Here is a 21,613-nt window from a genome sequence, read left to right as displayed (position 1 = left end):
AAGAAATAAAATGCATTAAAACTATTTTGCTTTTTGGTTTTCTTATTTTGTTGCTAAGATATTCCTTGCCTTGTAGAAAACCTCTCTTGAATATTAATCTCATTTAAAATATGTTATTTTGAAATAATTCAGTGCTTCTCATCCCCCTCTTAGTTTTAGACAACCTCAAGACAATTAGGCAATATCATTTTCAAAGATTTTCCTTGTATATTTTTCTTTTTTTTCTACATATTTCTCTAAGCAGACCATGTGTGTGACTAAGTTTTAAATTACTAAATCAAAAAATCCATCTTATAGAAAATTGTTTTGCCAAAAATCTGTTTCAGATATGCTTTATTTCAGAATTAAATTCCATCAGCTATTCAGATACCTTATCACTTCCGCCTGGTAGTAATTGACACAATCATGTTCATCATTTTCACAATAAATAATTTTACAGTTTTTATATCCTATTTAAAACTCTGACTGAGTGCTAGTGGAGCAACCTGCAACCCTAGCTAATTATTATAAGGGTGAACTTTGAGTATTATCAAAGTAGGAGAGTCTATAAGACTCCAATTAACCACCAAAAAAATGGAAGTGGAGCTTCAGCTTACATATTAGATCACTGGTCCTGAGAACAAAAGCTTAGAAATAGAGCCCATGCCCCGAACTCAAACCCCAGTACTGGCTCAAAACAAACAACAGACAACTCTGTTGCCAGGACCCAATCCCAAAAGTAAAACCCATAGATTCTTTACATTTTAAGTAAATATGTATCATAAACAGGTTGCATTTTATAACAAACGTTTCATGGAAATCTCATTTAGTTATTTATGCTCATGGCCTAGGATTCCTTTTATTGATAATTTTCACCCATTTTATTAAGCGCATGTCATCTTTCAGACAACAATTGGAAGAAAAAAAGGAAAGCAACCTCAACTTATTGCAAACCCTTCTGTACCTCACCTTCAAAATTAAATTAAATTTTAAAAAATGAAAGCTAAAACAATATATATACATAGTACAAGTAGAGTTTTCATTCCAAGTATCAAACACATAAGCACTGCTTAAACAATTTATCATGATATTATAATGAAAAATAATCTATTGTACTCTCAACACAGACCCAGTTATCTGCCACAGCAGGATTAATGGACATATCTTGGAAAACAAAGCTAAACATATCTTGCTTGAAATCCTACTTTGCCCAATAACACTTCTCATACTTGGATAAATTGAATACATTTTCATTCTATCACCAGAATTCAAGATGATTGTATGATAAAAAGAATGATTGTGGAATATGTTCTGGCCTGCTTGATTATCTACACAAGATATAAAGTGATATATTAGGCTGATATTCATTAGAAAGAGAAGGTCCATTTATGCATGCATCTCGCCTGTTTCTCTTTAGCATCATTTTAAAATTCGATTCAATAATCTCTTAGTATTTACTAGCAGTCAGAGTATATTTGATCTGCAGATGTAGTTTCTAAAAGCAATGGAAAACAATTATAAAGCATGCAGCAATTCAATTATACCACCAAATTTACTTTGTGTCATATGAATGGTTGTTACTTTATAAACAACTAAAAATTAATGGTTATTCTTTTTTCTTTCTTTGGATAGTCCTGGAGCATACTCAGGGCCTGAGCACTGTCCCTGGCTTCTTTTTGCCCAAGGCTAACACTCAGCCACTTGAGCCATAGCACCACTTCTGCCTACTATTTATATATATGTGGTGCTGGTGAATTAAACCCAGGGCTTCATGTATATGAGGCAAGCACTCTTGCCACTAGGCCATATTCCCAGCCCCTGATTGTTCTTTAAGAATGTCACCTAATGTATTTGGAAAGCTCACATTTTCCTCAGATAAAACCTGCAAGACAAGCCTCCCTACTTCATCTTTGTTCTTTATTTTAGTTGTTTTGTTCTAAAACTTTATTTATATGGGGCATTGAACATTTCAAATTGTATGCAAAGGACAAACATATGTATTGATTTTACATCATCATGAGAACTACCTGTAAATATTTGTTTTTGAATGTAATTTAATATAATGCATAGTGATTCGTAGCATTCATCTGAAAAACATAATTTTAGCCAGAATAAGTTTGATATTGGCATATGTTGTTTCTACCTGCAAGAGTTGGGAAATGTACACCTCACATTATATACTCTGATATTTTTCATCAATAAAAAAACGTAATCTTCTGGTAATGCTTGTATGATTAGTTTCTTATAACCCACATCTTTCTTCTCAATCCAGATTATTCATTCACACCCAGACAAAAAAAAATTCAAAACATGTATAAATTTTAAAAAGCAAATCTATTGGTCAGTAAATAAGAAGTTAGGTAAATTCAATCATGTAATCAACAAATTGGTTATTATAAATAAATAGATGAATTTGTTATTATTTGTATTTGATTGCTAGTCTTATTTTATTATTTTTGTTTGCTATTTGTTACTTTAAAGTTTACCAAATTCCCAAATGTTTTCATGATTAGTACAAAACCTTCTACTTAATCAAACCACACTCTTTCTATATGTGTAGCCATAGAAATAATACTTAAAAGTAATTCTGATTATCTTGGAATTTTATTGGATCTGATGTAAAACATCTGCCTACATTTCACAAGCCTGAGTTGTCAGATGTTTTCAAATGTATCACTAATCTGCACTCATCTTCCTGTCTCCACAACAGAAAGACACCTAGCCCATCCTTCATGCAATTCTGACTGAAGTCCTATCTATCACAGAACATTTAATTGCTTAAAATTTGCTAAGAATATGGAAGTTTCTGATCAAAGCAGCTATCAATATATAAAATATTACTTTCATTGTTCTCCAAAGGTAAACACCATCCCTGAAAAGTTAACTGTAATTCCCTCCAGTCACTTCCAGTCTCCTCTCTTGCAGGAAGCCAGGTTGCCACTGATTTAATGCTCTTATCACTATTACCAACTTAATCTTATTTGACATCCTAGCTTTTATTTTTATCTTCAATACACAGTCTCCTTCAGGCCCTACGGATGTGAATAAACTATAAAGCAATCACACCAGCAATCATCCTTTCTTTTCCAACAGTTTTTCTTTCTTCTTTTAGAAAACACTCTTAATTCACAATATTTTTCTTTGGACACATACTTTCTTCCTCAAAAATCTAAAAATGAATGACTTTAAGAGCTGAGAAAATATGATCACCTTCAATAAATTGTTGTTGTAAGTGGAAACTTAGCCAAGCCTCTGTGTGATGGTCCCATGTAGAAAAAGAAGTCCAGGGAGGAAGATGGACAATGACCATCAAATGCCAGCTGGGAGTTCTGATTGTGTGTATTTCATGATACACTATTTGGTGAGGAGAATGGCTTTCATCAAAGTGCTAGCTTGTATCAATATTTTCTATTTTGATTATACTCATTTACTTGCAACATTGAACAAATTAAGAGTAAAATATCCCCTCCTATCTATTCTAGAACATGTTTTCTCAGGTAAAAGTTAATGTGGCATTCTACCACATACTTATTTTTCCTTTTGAGGAACTACTGGAGTTGAAATACAGACCCTTCAGCTTGCCAGGCAAGTACTCTGTCATTTCAAGCACACTTCCATCCCCATTTGCAATTTTAGGGTACTATTTTATACAGGATGTTTTTATTTTTCTCTATGGACATATGGGACCTAGAAATTTCTACCCACATCCTACCCCTCAGGTACTACTGTAGATGCTTTGAATCTCTTAGTTTAGAAAAGCATACTATTAATATTTAAAGTATTATTTGTTAGGACATATCTTACTTCAAGGTCATGTGAAAGTCTTCTCAATAACAAATGACTTCTAGATTAGGGCTTTTACTTTCACCTTTGCATTTTAACTATTTGATGTTAACAAGAGTTAATTTGTTCAATAAAAGAGGAATGGATAAGTACAGAATATCTGATAAGATTTTATCATAAAAAGGACACATAAGTCAAATGATTTTAAAATTATGCTGGATTTAGAGTTATTCTCATGACAAGGTAAATAAGACAAAGTTTCTGGTGACAAGTCATTTAAAAATGTATTGTTATGGGCTGGGGATATAGCCTAGTGGCAAGAGTGCCTGCCTCGGATACACGAGGCCCTAGGTTCGATTCCCCAGCACCACATATACAGAAAACGGCCAGAAGCGGCGCTGTGGCTCAAGTGGCAGAGTGCTAGCCTTGAGCCGGAAGAAGCCAGGGACAGTGCTCAGGCCCTGAGTCCAAGGCCCACGACTGGCCAAAAAAAAAAAAAAAAAAAAAAAATGTATTGTTATGATTCCAATTCTGTACACAAAATCTATGTGCATACTCTAAGGTTTGATATAACAATTAAAAACAATTCATTAAAGACTTATTTATTTGAAATTGTAACAAAAATGAAATAGGACTTTCATTAAGAGAAGAGAAAAGGACATCAGGGTATACATACAAAAAGGTCATATCAGGTAAGTCAAGAAGACAGCCATGAGCAGACAAAAGGGCAAAGCTTATGGAGCCTGATAAGCCTGAAATCACTTTTATCACAGATTTCCTGACTCCAGATTTATGAGAAAGTAAATACCTGCTGATGTGCTCATCCATCTGAAGCATTTGGTTAATGACAGACTTTTAGGTAATATACACAAAACTTAATCAGTTTCTGGAGGCCAGGGTTCATAGAATCCAGTATAGCAATGGAAGCATTTGTTTAGCATTCAGCATCTGTACACAGCTCTACTTGTGTGTACAAAAATCCAAGTAAAGCAACAGCCATTCTACCTACTATCTTTGACCTGATGGAAAAACAGAGGTTTAAGCTACCTGAATTTTATTTTACTTCCTTGTATCCAAAGACTAGACTGTGAGAAAAAGCCAAGAGAAGATGAACGGTGTATAACACTCAACTGAAAATTTGAATATGAGCATATTCCAAATATGCTATATACCTCACAAGAAGAAGCAAGTTTGTGTCTGTCATGTGCTCCTACCTCATGAGTACAGAATATTTTCATGTGAACAAGAGTAAATTTTTCAGAGTTCAGGAATAAGGAGCTGCCAAACAGTCCTTGTTATATCACCCCAAGTATAAAGACTTATAAAGTCTTTAGATTTGGTAAAAAATGGAATGAATGCATGAGTAAGGATAAATAAATATCAAACAAGCAAATGTAAATCCAAATAACTGTGATTTCTTATATAGTTGATTTTTCTATTTCTGAAATTATCCCAAGGTCAACTTATGTTCTCTGAGGAAACTACTTCTAAACCAGGGTAGAAATATTTTATGTCACCATAGATTTTTGCTTCATTGATATCAAAGGTTAAGTTTCATATTTTAATGGTTCAAATTTTTAATGGTTCAAATTTAGAGTATTTTTGCTTTGATCATGTGATTATATTTGAAATATGGTTTGTTTTCATCATCACTGAATATGTCATTTTAAATATTCATCTGAAAAGTTATAATAATTTCATTCCAAATGGCAGGAAAGAATTAGGAAGAAAATACTCATTTTTAAAGCCATCAGCGATTGGTGAATGAGGTAGAAGGATGATTATGTAATATTCATGTGCTCTGCGGTGATTATAGTCAAGTGTAGATATTTTATACTTCTTCTCTTACATGGAGAAGATAGTAAAAATAGGTCAGCATTAGAATAACAGAGTTAATATTTTCATGTAGTGTAGAAGCATTTTTAAATTTAATTTAATTTAAATTTTAATAAAGGTAATGTACAGATGGGTTACAGTCACTTAAGTCTGGTAAGGAGTACATTTCTTTTTGAACAATGTCACTGTCCTCTTTCAGAGAAAGAAGTTTTTAAAACTTTAAACAATTTATAACTTGTTTAGTTATCAGAAACAGTGTACAACAGAGAAACATGCAACATTTTTTTTTTTTTTGGTCAGTCGTGGGGCTTGAACTTTAGGCTGGTCACTGTCCCAGAGCTCCTCAACTCAAGACTAAGCACTCTACAGCACCACTTCCAACATGTATAATTTTAACCAAAGATATATCATGTTTGCCTTCAGATATAGGTTTATTTAAAATTATATTAACTTATCTTAAATTGTATTTGCAATTCAAATTATATGGCATAAAATTTAAAAGAAGCAGTATGTTTGTGAACAAAAATAGAAGAAGCACATTCTTTATATATATATATATATTTATTATCAAACTGAATTACAGAGAGGTTAGTTTCATACATTAGGCATTGGATACATTTCTTGTACTGTTTGTTACCTCATCCCTCATTCCCCTTCCCCCACCCCCTTTCCTTCCCCCCCCCACCATGAGTTGTTTAGTTCATTTACACCAGTTTTGCAAGTATTGCTTTTGTAGTTGTTTGTCTTTTTTTACCCTGTGTCTCTCGATTTTGGTATTCGCTTCCAACTTACTAGTTCTAATACCAGTATAACCGGTTTCCAATATACTCAGATAACATTACAGAGATATCAAGCTGTATTATAAAGCTGTAGTAATAAAAAAATAGCTTGGTATTGGCACCGGAACAAGCCTGAAGACCAATGGAACAGAATTGAAGACCCAGAAATGAACCCACAGAACTACGCCTACTTAATCTTTGATAAAGGAGCTAAAACAATAGTATGGAAGAAAGATAGCCTCTTTAACAAATGGTGCTGGCAAAACTGGCTCAACACATGCAACAAACTAAAACTAGATCCTTATATATCACCCTGCACCAAAATCAACTCCAAATGGATTAAAGACCTGGAAATCAAAACAGACACCTGAAAACACTAAAGGAAGGAGTAGGAGAAACACTTGGGCTCCTTGGCACAGGACGGAACTTCCTTAACAATGACCCAGAAAGGCTACAAATCAAAGAAAGGTTGGACAAATGGGACTGCATAAAACTGCAAAGCTTCTGCACGGCAAAGGACATAGCTCGCAAGATAAACAGAAAGCCCACAGACTGGGAGAAGATCTTTACCTGCCATTCAACGGACAAAGGCCTCATATCTAAAATATATGCAGAACTAAAAAAAATTACACTCTTCCAAAACAAAACCGCAAAGAACCAATAGCCCCTCATCAAGTGGGCTAAAGACTTACAAACAGACTTCTCTGATGAGGAAATGAGAATGGCCAGGAGACATATGAATAAATGCTCTACATCACTGGCCATAAAAGAATTGCAAATCAAAACAACATTGAGATTCCATCTCACCCCAGTAAGAATGTCATATATCAAGAAAACTAACAATAACAATTGTTGGAGGGGGTGTGGCCAAAAGGGAACCCTACTTCGGTTGGTGGGAATGTAATCTGGTTCCGCCACTCTGGCAAGCAGTATGGAGATTCATCAGAAGGCTAAATATAGAACTCTCCTATGACCCAGCAGTCCCACTTTTGGGTATCTATCCAAAAGACCACAAACAAAATCACAGTAATGCCACCAGCACAACAATGTTCATCGCAGCACAATTTGTCATAGTGAGAATCTGGAACCAACCCAGATGCCCTTCAGTAGACGAATGGATCAGGAAAATGTGGTACATATACACAATGGAATTTTATGCCTCTATCAGAAAGAATGACATTGTCCCATTTGTAAGGAAATAGAAAGACTTGGAAAAAATTATACTAAGTGAAGTGAGCCAGACCCAAAGAAACATGGACTCCATGGTCTCCCTTATTGGGAATAACTACTACAGGTTTAGGCAAGTCATAGCAAAGCATCACAAGGCCCAATAGCTATACCCTTATGAACACCTAAGATGTCAGAACAACTAAGATGGAGACAATTGTTATAACACAGTTGTAACTACTTTCAAAGTCCCAGGTGTATCTTCTATTATTGATGATGTTCTTGTATCGCCTTCCTGTGGTTGTACCTACAGTATCTCTGTAATCTTATCTGAGTATATTGGAAACCGGGTATACTGGTATTAGAAGTAGGAAATTGAAAGGGAATACCAAAATTGAGAGACACGGGGTAAAAAAAGACAAACAACTACAAAATCAATACTTGCAAAAGTGTTTTCCCCCCTCATGGGGGGAAAAGGTAAGGGGGAGGGGGGAGGAGGAGTATGAGGGACAAGGTAACAAACAGTACAAGAAATGTATCCAATGCCTAACATATGAAACTGTAACCTCTCTGTACATCAGTTTGATAAAAAATAATTGAACAAAAAAGATTACAGAGATAGTGTAGGTACAATTACAGGAAGGTGATAAAAGAAGATCATCAATAATGGAGGGTACAGTTACATATGGCACGTTGAAAGTAGTTCCAACTGTGATATAACAATCGTTTCCATAACATGGAGTTCATTTCACTTAGTACTATTTTATGTGTTTGTAAGGGTATAGCTACTGGGCTCCTGTGATTCTCTGCTGTGACTTGCCTAAACCTGTGCTAATTATTCCCAATAAGGGAGACCATAGAGTCCATGTTTCTTTGGGTCTGGCTCACTTCACTTAGTATAACTTTTTCCAAGTCCTTCCATTTCCTTACAAATGGGGCAATGTCACTCTTTCTGATAGAGGCATAAAAGTCCACTGTGTATATGTACCACATTTTCCTGATCCATTCTTCTACTGAGGGGCATCTGGGTTGGTTCCAGATTCTAGTTATGACAAATTGAAGAAGCACATTCTTAATCTTACCAAAAAAAAAAAAAAAAAACACACCAAAATGTGCATCTAGTTCAAAAATACTTTATCTGCTAGAAAATATGGCAAAAGAAATGTTTGAAAGGGGTAAGGTCAGTACATGTCTTGTTTTGATACCTTGCATCCTACGTAGTATTCACTCTATGAATTAAAATGACTTTTAAAAACTGAAGAATAGACTACTGTTTTTATTCAGTAATCAAACTGATTTATCATTACAGGAAATGTAGTAAAGAGATCATTGACATTAGCACTTTCCATATATTTTACTGTATTTGGCAATATCAACATTTTCCTGAAGTAAACTTAATTAGATGCTCTTATTGGAGGTGGGATAATTATTGAATTTTTAAAGATGATAATACAAACTAAAACTTCAAATGCGAGTGTTGTTGTTTTCCTGATTTCTCTGAAACACTTACACGTCTTACACTGGCTAATTCACATGCTACTTCACGGCTTGTTGAAGTGAAATGTAGTTATTTGTTGTAAATGTTAGATGTTAGAAATGTAAGTTAATTCACGTTTATCATTATTTTGTAGTGTACTAAGAAAATGAGCTTACCTTTGGGTTATTTTTTTTTTAATAGACTAGGTTTTTAAAAAATATACTTAGCAAATTTACAAACTTTTTTTTCAGAGGAAATTGAGGTTCTCTAATTTGAAGTCTTTTTTTTTTTTTTTTTTTTTTTTTTTTTTTTTTTTTTGCCAGTCCGGGGGCTTGGGACTCAGGGCCTGAGCACTGTCCCTGGCTTCTTTTTGCACTCTGCCACTTGAGCACAGTGCCACTTCTGGACGTTTTCTATATATGTGGCACTGGGGAATCGAACCCAGGGATTCATGTAAAGGAGGGAAGCTCTCTTGCCACTAGGCCATATTCCCAGCTAATTTGAAGTCTTAAGTTCTGATACTCATGATGAAGCTTCAGGTTCTTGTCAAGTCACAGGTGAGACACTGAAGTTAACAAAGGCCATGGGCCTTATGCTTCTTTTTGCTTGATTATTGTCATTGTTGTTGTTTTTGTTTGTTTGTTCTCAAAGGAATTTACATTCTAGAAAGGGAGAATCAAGAATCAGTACTAAACCAAAACTAAATAGAATAAAAATGGTAAATTTGGTTGCATTTTTATAGGATTTCCAGATTGTATGTTTCAACCAAAGTGAAACCAAATGAAATAATGTCCCTTGTCAGTTTATTTAATTTGTTTGTTAGTTTTGTCTCAGGGTGTGGACTCAAGTCTTGGGCACTCTCCCTGTTCTTTTTTGCTTAAGGATACCATTTAACCACTCACTTTTAGCCAAAGAAATATTTCAGGTTTTTGGTTAGTTGAAGATAAGAGGCTCATGGCCTTTCCTGCCTGGGCTCCCTTTGAACCACAGTCCTCAGATTTCAGCCACAACAGTTCCTAGGATTACAAACCTGAGCCACCAGTTCTTAAATCCCATAGATTTTTTCTGTCAGGATTGCTTGGACTCTTCAGAATCTTTTATTCTTTCATATAAATATTTTTATAGCATTTTATGTTTTTTTGTTAAATGATATTGAGAGAGTATTATACAATGTGCACTTAATCTAGTGATTGCTTTCAAAACAATAGGGATTATTACCATAATAACTGTGCCAATCTATGAGATGTTTTTCTATATTCTAATATCTTCAATTTCTTCTTTAATACATTGCTGATTTCCTCAGGGAAATATTTCATATTCTTGGTTATATTTATTCATAAATATTTTATTTTTTGAGGTGATTACAAATAGAAATGATTCCTTAATACTTTCCCTGTACGTTCATTGCTCCTATATCAAAACACAATCTAACTGATATGTTGATTTTTTTAACCTGTTACTTTGTCAAAAGTATTATAGGTTTAAGAATTTTTGGATGGAATCTTTTTTTATAATTTAAAGGCAACAAATCATACCTTTACAAATAAAGATAACTTGGTGCCTTACTTTTGTGATTGTAGTTCCATTATAAATTTCTTTAATTGTTTTGCTAGTATATCAATGATAAAGGAAAATATTTTATTTGAAAATTTTAGCTAAGCACAGTGGCTCATGTTTACTTATGTGTTAGATGCAGTTAAGTTGATGATCATATAGAGTATATTGATAATATAATTTGTGATGCCCCATCTCGATAAAGAAAATATTTTAAAAATCAACAACAGCAGGTGTGTTGTTAGGGTTATGTAAATATGAGAATTGCAACACAGCAAGACTCTATGAGGTCTTACTTCCCCAAGACTAAAAAAACACTTAAAAACAAAAAGCAAAATAAAAAAAAAAACCATCAAACAAACAAAAAGGCCTCAGGTATGCTTCACGTGCTAGAATACCTGGTAAACCAAGTACAAGACACTGAGTTTGAATCCCAGTAGTAACAAAAAGAGGAAAACAAAGCAAATTTTAATGTAATTATTTATGAATGGAAATTACATATTTTTATTAAGGTGTTTGGATGTAATTATGTTTATGAGAATCTATAATCTACCAAAATTTATTCTAAGAAATTTTTGCACAGAACTATAAACCACTATAACATGCAGAATTAGGTACATGTTTGAGAACCATGATTTCTTTAACATTTTTATTCTCTCAGAATTAGCAAGTGCAGAGTTATTAAAATATAAGGAGCATTTAATAGTTTCCATGGAAACATCAACAACAACAAACCATGACATTTTGGGATGCCATGTTATAAGAGAAGAATAGCACAGCAATCTCAAGTACTGCTGAGGTGATTCTTTTCTTCTTTTTCTTTCACTGTCAGTAGCTGTTTTTATTCACTCATATTTTACTCTATAGATATTTTGAAAGTACTTTTTTTCTTCTGTTAATCTCCATGCAAATTACTTCAGGATTCAATTCCTTGTAATCCATCTTGTTTTCTTTTCTTGGGACAGGTTTCTCATCAGTTGTCAAATATTATTTCATAAAGGACAAATAGATCTTGTTACTACCCCCCCACCAGTATTTTTTTAGTAAATTCATGTATCTTTCATATTGAAATCCATTCATCAAAGTTAAATCTGGCATGAACTCCTCACAATGAAGTTTACTTGTCTCATTTCAATAATGTACCTTTTATCCATTTGCTCAGATTTCTAAAATCTCAGTTACCTGTCATGAACTAAAATAAAACTGGCTATAGTCTTGGCAAACACTGTTGTTTTGTTTTCACGAGATGTCATAGGTGAGGTCATATACAATGAAAGTAAAAAGAAAGTACTTCTGGAAAAAGAGAAAAATTCTTTTAGAAGTATGAAATGGAGCAGTTTGGTGGTAATGGGATTTGGGGTTGAAGGACAGTGTGACAAACCTTTTTTGCAAGGAAGGACATCTAAGACGTAAACTAAAATAGACAGCCATTGGAAATAAGTAATAGAGATCAGCTCCGGCAAAGAGAATAGGCTAAAATAACTGGAGGTAGGATAAGCTGGATTTGCCTGCCAGAAGAATACTTAACAAAAGATTCTGTGGCAGAGAAAGATGAAATGGAAAGCAGATTGATTGTTCAAAATTATTTCAACTATTAGAAACCAATGATTCTTCACATATTTCTATGCAAACTGCTTTACTGGGGAAAAAAATCACCAACCCAACTCTTTCTATTTGGTATATCTAAAGATGTAATTTAATATAATTTGTTTTAATACACATAACACTTTCATAGATGCCATGTGTTGTGCTGTGGAGTATTTTTCTCAGAACTTTATTGTGATATCTCTAAATAGGAATTATTTCTGACTTTGATTAGAATGTTCTGTAGTCTAAAATCATAACTTACTAAAGTGTGCTTTATTTTATTTTTATGAAGAGCATCTTTGAGTATACTCTGCATATCATCAGTAATTATTCAGTCAGAAAATTGATTCGTATAAGAAGTAGGAATAATGAAAAATAATGAGAGTGAGCACTTAAACCAATGTTGTTAGAACTGAGAGTAGAAATAGCGCCTGGTTAGGCAACCACAGAAAAGGTTTCCTCCTATTGAGGTTCTGCATGCCTGACCATAAATTTCACCAGTACTGCTTGGGAGTCCCTTGACATCAAATCATGTTTCATTATTCCTGGAAAACTTGAGCACTAGAAACAGGTTGATGGAACTCCAGTGATGAGTGCCTGTGACAAGGGTTAAAGAATACATGGGGAGCTCATATAAGCTATGTGGAGATTGGGTCTGGGGCTGATATGGCATCTCTAAGAGGCCAAATCTCTCAACTCTCAACTCTCTCTAAGAGACCACTTGCACAAAAGCACCCCAAGTGCTGTCCTCCACTGGAGCCTCCCCAATCTGGTGGAAGATGTGCCTATCTTTTTCTTCAATAAATCTTTGGCCATTTTTCTCCTACCTCTGTGTCTCTGGACTCATTCTTCAAATTATAGAGACAAAAAATCAAACTAAGCATTAAAATTTCTTAATAATATATTTTTAATTAAAAGATACTTTAGCCATAATTATTTTTTCATTTTCAATTTTAAATGTGTATGTAAATTCCTTTTGCAAGACATTGTAATCTTTCTAATTGCTATTCATTACTTTTATATTTTTTATGGACTTATAGAGGTTTTCTATAAGTCCGGGTAATCACATGTGAACTTACTCATACATTAAAGTGATCTTGTAAACAAGCTGTGTGACAATTTCTAACACCAGTGTCAGTAATACAATTACTTGTCTGGATACCTAAGAACAAGAAAAGTAGTTTATAAAAGGTCTTGTTCCTTTAATGCATGTAAAAATGATTTTTTTAGAAACAGTTCCACATGCAGACCAGATATGATTCCTGCTTATCCGTAAATGACAAATTTGATTGTAATGCTACCATAGAATCAGTCCTAGAATGTATCTTCCTGTGTCCCTCATCTTTTCTTGATTCTATGAAGACGTCCTTCCTTTTCTCCTCAGTTACCTGAAGATATCCTTGGCTTCCTGGAATTGGTACTCAGGTACTGAGGGTCCTGTGTACTGGGCTGTATGCCTCTGCCATGCATATGTTGCTGCTTTTCTTACCTGCCCACCATCAGGTGTTTTGAATTTGGTCATTTCCCCAAACAAATGGCAAAAGTTGAATAGTAACTACTAATAACTATTAAAAACGATTCCCAGGATTATAACTGTTTATATTCAATAATGATTCCTTTGTAGGCAACTTGAAAATGACATATGTACAAATTTTGTTGTTGACAAAACTTTTACCTAAAAATAATTTGAAACACTCATTTTCACTTTCATAAAATCATGAAAACAACATATAATATATGTATATATGAATGGAGATGAAAGGGACATATTTTCTAAATTATAAGTATAGTCGTCCCCTGGTAGTTCTAATGTCTCAGATTGAACTGTTGATCTCTCATAAACATCACTTTGCTAATTTTTATAGGAATAGTTATTTCTCATTTTTTATAGTTATTCATCCAAGATATAGCTTAGAGTGAGGGATATTTGTCATACTTTAATTGCATTTAATATGCAAGTGTGATTGTATAAGTAGATATCATTTCATGTGAATTCTCTCTTTGCATGTTCATTGCTTCAAATCTATTTACACAGTCTTCAAGTTAACAATTGTACCAGTAACAAAGCATGGAATATTTTAGTTTGACAGCACCAAGCAGTAACTCAAATTCCAGTATTAATATTTTCCTTCCATGGAATACACATTTTTAATAATCAGTTTTCTTTTGTGTCAAAGACTGTTACATTTAAATATATGCAGAGTGATTATGTACACAAAGTTTGTAAAGAAATGAACTCAAAATCTTAAACTATTTCAAAGGAAAACATTGACAGAGCTGCCTGATTTTTTTGACTTAACTGGTTTTGAAGTATTAAGAATATCTTTGCCCTTCCAAATTAAATAAGATTAATAGAAATAGTTATTGTAATTTCAAAGTTACACATTAAAAAATTCAGGAATATTGTGCTTAATTTTTTCATTTGCCATTTTGCTCAATTAAGTATTTTATTTATTATAATCTTATTTGACTGAAATGTATACATGATAAAATACACAGAAACAACAATATCAATAGGAAATATTAAAATAAAAAACTAAAATAATAATAAAACATATATAAATACTTAATAATTAAAGTATGTAAAGTATAAATATAGGACTTGGAATGTGGCTTAGTAGTAGAGTGCTTGCCTAGCATGCATGAAGCCCACATATACAGAAAAGGCTGAAAGTGATGCTGTGGCTCAAGTAGTAGAGTGCTAACCTTGTGTAAAATAAAAACCAGGCATAGTGCTCAGGCCCTGAGTTCAAGAGACAGGACTGAATAAAAAGGAATATATAAATTACTAAATTAATAAAATGATAATGGTAAATAATAGCATAGAATAAATAAATATTAGATAAAATATAATATATACTGTAATAAATAAATAATAAACAGAAACCATCTTTCTCCAAGAAAATAGTAGTTTTTCTTTGTATGTATTTGTATGTCTTTGATAATAGGTCAACTAGTTTATAGTGCAATTATGAGTCATTAGAAAAACTCCTGCCATTTTACCGTTATTTCTTACTTCTTCTAAGATAAAGTTTCTGTTGGAATTTCTATGTAATATCTTGTATTGCATTATCTAGCAGCGTCATTTTTAATATCCCTATCTCCGCTTCTGTAGCTTATCCTAAACTGACTATAATTAGACAAGGATAATTTTCTTATGACTTTGGAATTAATAATTTTTCCCTTTTGGAATTAAGTTTATCACAACCAAAACTACATATGGAACTTTTTAACATCATTCTTTCTGTCTTCACAATATCCAAACTCATAATGTCCAATAAGAATTGATGTTCATCAAGTAAAGTTGAAGTCTGTTTTGAAGGGTCCTTGCTTCTCAGTTGCTAATCAAAAAAAAAAATGAAAGTGCATGCATTATTTAATAAAGACACCCTCACATATAGGATACATTTGATCATGGAAACTAGAAAAAAAAACACAATGGCATTCTAGTTTCTTTGCTATATAATGATATATTCCAATTAATTCATTCCATTTCAGTGGAATATCTGTAGTCTTTGCCAATGAATTTTACAGAATTCATGAGATGCAGTATTATTATTAAATACAATAAAATGTGTTACTAACACTTGAATTTTAATTTACTGGAGGAGATGATAACAGGAGACATCTTGTGGTCAAAGTATCAATGAAGTGAATTCCTTTGAACTTAATAATGAATGAAATCTCAAAGAGTAATCACAAAAGAAAAAAACAAGTCACCACTTCTAAAATTAGCAATTTTAAAACAAGAAAAACACAATAATCACAATTATTTTACAAAAAAATTGTTCTATAACTATATATGTGATAGATATATTTATTTATTTATTTATTATTATTATTATTTTTTGGCCAGTCCTGGTGCTTGGACTCAGGGCCTGAGCACTGTCCCTGGCTTCTTCTTGCTCAAGGCTAGCACTCTGCCACTTGAGCCACAGCGCCACTTCTGGCCATTTTCTGTATATGTGGTGCTGGGGAATCGAACCTAGGGCCTCATGTATACGAGGCAAGCACTCTAGCCACTAGGCCATATCCCCAGCCCCAGTGATAGATATATTTAAATGATCTATGGAAATGAAATAAATAACCAACATGTTAGACCCAAAAGCAATATTCATAGTGTAGGAGTCTTTCTCTAAAACCCCTTGTCACTTAGATTCATGTTGGAATTAAGACAAGAGTTCCAAGGTCGGTAGAACACGTAACACTAGTGGATCATTCTGTAATCCTAGGTACTTAGGAGGATGAGACTCACATAACTATACTTGTAAGATATTCTGGGCAAAAAAGTGTCAGACTCCAGCTCCAAAATTACCAGTATAAAGATGATTTGAAACATAGCTCAAGTGTTATATAGTACCTGTGTCTCAAACATGAAATCAGAGTTCAAACTCTTCTATGTGTACTATAAAAAAGATAAGAAAAAAATATAAGTTCCAAAGAGTACATTTGATTTTAGGACCACATTTAGGAAGGACTCGGTCTTGTAGTTCTTCAAAATGGCAGTTATCAATCCTTATTATGTTAGTTCAGATAAAAGTGTAAGCTAGAAATACAGAAGCAACTCAAACTGCATGTTCATTAGATAACAATAGAGTTAGAAAGACAAACAAGGAATCCTCATCGGCAGCAGTCAGAATCTACACTCCTTTATTCCTGGGTCATTGTTTCAGTTACTGTAAAAGATCAGGCTAGATCAGCACTTTCAATTGTTGCAGATGCAAAATCAGATGACAAGGTATGAAAAGTAGATGTAATGCACATTCAACTGTCTGGAGAGAAGAGGAAGGGCTTAAAATGCGCTAAAATATCTGTAAAGTGCTGAAATATTTTGTTTTGATTATTCTTTCTGCAATTTGCTTTTATTGTTTTTTAAAAATTGATTGTATGTATATATGTGTGTATGCATGTATTTCTTCCAGTCCTTGGGCTTGAACTCAGAGCCTAGGTGCTGTTGGTGAGCTTCTTTTTTGCTCTACCACTTGAGACAGATCAACTTCTCCAGCCTTTTCTGAATATTTTATTGGAGATGAGAGTCCCATTGCCTTCCCTTCCAGGCTGCCTTCAAACCATGGTCCTTAGATCTCAAGTCTACTGAGTACCTAGGATTAAATGTGTCAGCCACTGGTGCCCAGTTTCTTATTGTTACTTGTAAGGAGTTGTAAAAAAAAGTTACAGTTTCCTAATTATGGTAATGACTACAGTGCTTTTTGTACATTGCTTCCCTTTCTTCCATTCCTCCCCATCTCTACCCACAAGATCCATAGTGCATTTGCAAATGTAATGAGTCTTGAATACAATGACTGCATGTACACACCCTTCCTACTGTGCCCCCCTTTGCACACCCCCAGAACATGATGACTCTACATGAACATTTTAGTGTAAGGAGAAGCTTGCATTGTGTGAACTTACCTCCCAATGCAAAGTAAGGATGTAGGAGCCTGCCTTAGAGGTAACCCAGGAAGGAATAGGAGCAGTATGTAAGTTAAAGTATGTCTGCAGTGGAATATATATATAGAATTTCCAGGCTATGTATAAGAAAAAGGCCTGTAAAGCAGATGTTGCAATACTGGTATAAAACACACAAGGTTACTTGTCATATTCATCAGCATTTAAAAAAATAGTTTATTCCTACAATTGACAGTGAACTAAAACAAAACAAACAAAATAAAAAACTGTGAACCAAAACAAAACAATGAAAAACAATGCATTCTGTTGTGCTGGAAGAAAGGTGATAAACTTATTTTATTAATAGTCTCAATGTGTAACTATACATTCCATTTTGCTCAAAACTTAATCTTACTTTGTGAATACATACAGAAAAAAAATAGCCCTATCAATGTAAATAATGTAATCTTTATGACCTTTAAAACTTTATTTATTTTTATTTTTTTGGCCAGTCCTGGGCCTTGGACTCAGGGCCTGAGCACTGTCCCTGGCTTCTTTTTGCTCAAGGCTAGCACTCTGCCACTTGAGCCACAGAGCCACTTCTGGCCATTTTCTGTATATATGGTGCTGGGGAATTGAACCCAGGGCCTCATGTATACGAGGCAAGCACTTTTGCCACTAGGCCATATCCCCAGTCCCCTTTAAAACTTTATAGTGTGGCAAATTTAGATTTTTTTATTTTGCAATTTTATAAACTTTTTATCAAGTGTTTAAATAATTTCCTGAGAAGTTTAAAGTGTTGAAATTGTGGCTCCATGTCCTGGAGAATGCGTATATCATTCTTATAGCAGGGATCAACAGGAGAAGATACAACTATGGTTTATTCACATATAAAAAACGACTATAATGATGTAGTGAAGGGACTTATTATAAATGAACATGTGCACCATACAAAGATATTTTTATATCATGCTTATATATGATGCAAACATAAGAAGGAAAACAGTCATAGGATCCATATCAAAGAGAATTTGATGACATACACATGTAGATAAGGAATTTTGTAGCTCCTTTTTCATCATCAATAGTAAGCATTTTACCGTATAATATATATGCTCTTCTTCTAAACTCTTCAGTATTAAACTGAATTATTCATTCAATTCCTCTAAGCATACAATGACATATTGCCTAACTTAATGTTAGCCTCTTTTTATTAGTTCAATAAAGTAGTTGAATATCTTAATGCATTCAATTAAAGAACACAGTTGTATTCATTCACAAGGTACATTAAATTTTACTGTGTATTCAAGGCCTACTTGAACTTCTGACCATAAAACATATAACTAAAAAATACAGAAACAAAATGTATATACCATAGCCATTAAGTAATTCCACAGTACTTAAAACTACTAATGAAATAATTTCATAAAATAATGAATGCAAAAATTATGTTGGTTAAATAAGCTTTCTAGATATTGGGTAGAATATTTTCATATTTAAAAACAGATTAGATTCTACTTTTCAGCTCCCATTTCTGCCATTAACAATAGAAACTATGAAATTACACTCCCACCAAGAGAGTAGTTGGGTTCCCTTTTGGTTACATCCACACCAGAATCTGTTATTGTTAGTTTTCTCGATAATGAACATTCTTACTGAAGTGAGGTAGAATCATAATATTGTTTTTTTAATTAAGTTTTATTGATAAGGTGATATACAGAAAGGGTATAGTTACATAATAAGGTAGTGAGTACATTTCTTTTCATATTTGTTACACCCTCCTTCATTTTTCTTTCCCTTCCCCAGTTCAGATAAGCATATATTCAATATCCAGTGTACCAGAATCATACACAGTGACCACAGGAGGTATGTCAAAGGTTCACCTAGTACATGTTTTAAACATAATGACAACAGTAAAATCCTCCTGTTTCCATCTCTTGGAGTTAATTTTGCTTAGCCTCATCTTATATAATCATATGTATGTAGCTATTGAGCTATTGTGCTCCTGGTAGGTCTATCCTAAACCTTTTTATGTTTATTTAGTAATTGTTTGGTTTTAGAGACATGATGTAAAGTCACTGACCAAAACATGTAGAAATACCATTTGAAAAGAACTTTGTTATTTTACAGATATGATCTCTACTGTTCTCGCCTCCCCCTCCAACAACCACATATCAAGGAGACCATTTGTTTAGGGGGAAGTTGGTTCTATGAGGATTTCTTTACTTTTAAGTTCTACATATATTTTAGATATGATGCCTTTGTCTGTTGTATGGACAGGGAAAATCTTCTCCCAATCGGTGGGCTTTGATTTATCTTGAAAGCTATGTTTTTACCATGCAGAAGCTCTGCAGCTTGATGCAATCCCATTTGTCCAACCACTTTGGAAAGCAGTATGGTGGTTCCTCAAAAGGCTAAACATAGAGCTCCCCTATGGCCCAGCAGCCCCACTTTTGGGCATCTATCCAAAGGATTACAAGCAAGACCACACTAAAGCCACTAGCACAACTATGTTCATCACAGAACAATTGTCATTGCTAAAATATGGAATCAACCCAGATGCCCCTCAGTAGACGAGTGGATCAAGAAAATGTGGTACATATACACAATGGAATTCTATACCTCTACCAGAAAGAATGGCATTGTCCCATTTGTGAGGAAATGGAGGGACTGGGGAAAAAATCATACTAAGTGAGGTGACTCAGAACCAAAGAAACAGACTGTATGGTTTCCCTCATTTGGAATAATTAGTACACATCCAGGATAATCCTAGCAGATCACAATAGCTCAATAGCTCTGTACATGTGAACACATAAGATGAAGCTAAATGAAATGAACTCCAAATTATAGAAACAAGTATTTTATCATTGTTTTTGTTATTTTCAACATACCATGTAAAATTATGCCTTTTGTATTTTGACTTTCTTTCCCACAGTTTTACCCCTGATGTCACTTTAACTGGTTTTGCTACTCTAGATATTGTATATACATGTGTTGGAACTAGGGAAGGGATGGAGAACATTAAAATCTAGGGACAAAGGAACAATAGACAACAATAGAATAAAAGACAGCAATACTTACAAAATGATATGTTGTAAACCAACTGTACAACTTATGGTGGGGGTAGGGAAATGGAAAGAGCAGAAGGCGGAGGGGGATGAGGGAGGAGGTAACAAGTTAGATAAGAATGTATGCAATGCCTTATGTATGAAACTGTAACCCCTCTGTACATCACTTTGACTATCAGTCGATCAAGCAGTCAGTCAATAAAAGCAGCCATGCTAGGGCTGAGGTTAGTAAAGGGTGGGTATATTCTGCTTCCTCTTTCTACACAGTGTCAGAACACAACTTACAGTAAGCACCAGGAGGCCAGAGGCCATATTTTTTAATTACAACTCTCATTGTTGTTCAAACTTTTTATTTGCACATGTTATTTTAAGTTATGTAAATCTGTTGTCCAATAAGGCACTTTTAGCTATATATGACCATTGAAATATAAAGTTGTGCTTATTTAAAAAAGTAAAGCCAGATTTTTAAGAAATAATACCAACTGACTAGCAACTAACAGATTCTAAAGAGCAGAATTTAGGATATTTTGATGATTACCAAAATTGTTTGGGGGAACAGTGCTATGAGAGATGAAAAGTAGAAAATATGCACACTATTTGGAAACAATGTAGAATGTGTTTTAGTAGCAACGTAGACATTAGCAAAGAAAACACTAAACATCCAAATTCTATTTTATTGTTTAAATATTACATATATGTATCACATACCTACAGTTTAATCAATGTTACTTATATACACCCACACATATATACATGCAGTAAGTTGTCTCTAAATGAATATAAATTTTCAAAGACTATATATGTTTTAAACTTATTTGTATGTAAGTGTCAGGTTACTCTATATTTTCTGAAAATTGTTGAAACCTCTTTATAAATGTGTAAACAGTAGCATATAAATAATAGTAGCTCTCAGTTTTCTCATGTCATAATGTCATAGGGGCATAGCTATTAGGCTCTTGTGATCCTCTGCTGTGACTTGCCTAAACCTGTGCTAA

The 21,613-nt window shown here is 33.7% G+C and overlaps 1 pseudogene; it reads right to left on the bottom strand.

The window, feature by feature from the left end:
- Window positions 1-20,772: 20,772 nt before the first annotated feature.
- On the bottom strand, window positions 20,773-20,921 carry LOC125367880 (annotated as a pseudogene).
- Between the last annotated feature and the right edge of the window lie 692 nt (window positions 20,922-21,613).

The sequence above is a fragment of the Perognathus longimembris genome, chromosome 19 (assembly GCF_023159225.1).
Source record: "Perognathus longimembris pacificus isolate PPM17 chromosome 19, ASM2315922v1, whole genome shotgun sequence".
In the NCBI taxonomy this organism is placed as follows: domain Eukaryota; kingdom Metazoa; phylum Chordata; class Mammalia; order Rodentia; family Heteromyidae; genus Perognathus; species Perognathus longimembris.
Note: the sequence above shows the minus strand (reverse complement) of the source record. Positions and strands in the feature narration are given on the sequence as shown.